Source organism: Nicotiana sylvestris, chromosome 10 (genome assembly GCF_000393655.2).
Source record: "Nicotiana sylvestris chromosome 10, ASM39365v2, whole genome shotgun sequence".
NCBI lineage: Eukaryota > Viridiplantae > Streptophyta > Magnoliopsida > Solanales > Solanaceae > Nicotiana > Nicotiana sylvestris.
This window is the reverse complement of record NC_091066.1, coordinates 170,542,369-170,544,663: the sequence shown is the minus strand read 5'-3', so window position 1 is coordinate 170,544,663 and position 2,295 is coordinate 170,542,369.

The window sequence follows — 2,295 nt, the reverse complement described above, 5'->3', positions numbered from 1 at the left end:
CCTCAGCCTCTCTCAGTCATTTACCTCACCATCAGACACTCAGTATATCTCAGTCATCAATCTCACAATCAGACCCTCGGTCTATCTTAGTAAAACAGGGAACTCAGCCCAAAACAGTTTTCACATTTTTAAGAATGTAGTTATAAAGCCAGATTTGAGCAATAAGCAGGTAAAACATGACTGAGGATGTGCTTTCAAACAAATAGAGTGAGGAAAAATAGGAAAATGCCCCTAAGGGTCACAACAAGTCGGCACAAGGCCCCAAACATGGCTTACAACCCAAAACAGTTATAATAACATCAAACAATTAACTATGAAATGCACATTTAATTTAATCATTCGGGATGGACTAAGTCAAAATTTCCAGCGGTGCTCTACCCTACGCTCGTCATCTAGCATGTAGGTCACCTCAAAGTAACACAACGATGTGAAATCTGGGGTTTCAAACCCTCAGGACAGTATTTACAATCATTACTTACCTTGAACCGGCTAAATCTCTAGCTCGCGACGCCTTTGCCCCTCGAATCGGCCACTACGTGCGTCGAATCTATCCAAAATTAGAACGAATACATCACAATATGCTAAGGGAACAAAGCCCAAGCGAAAACAATCAACAAAGGGCACGATTCCCAAAATTACCAAAACCCGAGCCCTCGGGCCCACATCTTGGAATTTGACCAAATTCACAAAACTAGAATCCTTATACTCTCACGAGTCTAACCATATGAAAATTATCCAATTCCGATACCATTTGGTCCTTCAAATCATCATTTTACATTTTTGAAAGATTTTACAATTTCCTCCTAAATTCCATCCCAAATCACGAATTAAATGATGAATTCAATGATAGATTCATGTACTCTAGCCAAAATCTGAGTTAGAATCACTTACCCGATGAATTTCTTGAAAAACCTTTGAAAAATCGCCAAAATCCGAGCTCTCTAGGTCAAAATATCAAATAAAATCCAAAACCTCGTATTTATAGAGTACCCCTTAGATTTTAGCCTCTGCGGTCCGCACAAGCTAGTGCGGTCCGCGCAAAAACAACCGCGGCCGCACAGGCCTTCCTCTGCAGTGATAGGCTTTAGTATTTTGGTCATAACATTCGCTACAGATGTCCAAATTGTGATATCTTTACATTTCTGGAAACTAGACACGAAGGGATACAACTTTCGTTATTGAATCACCTCAAAATTCCTTGTAGATCAAAACAATATGAGCTTTCGAAGTTGGACCAGCGGGAAGGTTCTTCACCGCGGCCGCGCCTCCTTTTGTGCGGTCCGCGCGACACCTACCGCGGCCACCGCCGCACCCGTTTTTTCTGTGGTCCGCACAGCACTCACCGCGGGTGCACTTATTTTTGTGTGGACCATGTGGGTGAGTTCCGGGGCCTGCAACCCTTCTGGACCTGCTACGACTATGATTTTCGCACTAAAACATCCCGGAACCTACCCGGAACTCCCGGAACTTCAAACCAATTGTACCAACACATCCCATGACATCGTTCAAACTTGCGCAAAACTTCGGAACGCTCACAACAACATCAAATCACCAATTTAACATAGGATTCAAGCTAAGAACTCCAAGAACTCTTAAATTATGCTTTCGATCAAAAAGTCTATCAAATCTCATCCGAATGACCTAAAATTTTGCAAGCAAGTCCTATTCAACACTACGGAGCTACTCCAACTCTCGGAATTTCATTCTGACCTTTATATCAAAATCTCACCTATCAACCGGAAAATGCCGAAATCTCGATTTCGCCAATTCTAGCCTAAACCTTCCACGGACTTCCAACATGCATTCCAATCACGCTCCTAAGTCCCAAATCACCTAACGGAGCTAACCAAATCATAAAAATTCCAATCTGAGATCAAATAAAAACAAGTCAAATCGTGGTCAAACCTTTCAAGTTTTAAGCTTGCAATTGATACTGTTCTTCCAAATTCATTCTGATTAACCTGGAACCCAACACCAACGATTTACATATGCAATAATACACCACACGGGGCAAGTCATGCTCGAGAACTGGAGAGCAAAGTGCAAAAGCTCAAAATGACCGGTCGGGTCGTTACATTTTCCCCACTTAAACATACGTTCGTCCACGAACGTTCTCGGAGTTGTTCCAAGAGCCAACCAATCGCTGACTAACCTTACCATACACATACCCGAGGGTGATCCCGTGTCACCCTGTCTCACCTAGGTTTGATAGCACAACATAACTGAAATGTCATAACCCAATCTAACCCATAAGCCTTAGAACCACATTTCCACTTCTGAAATCATTCACAAGAT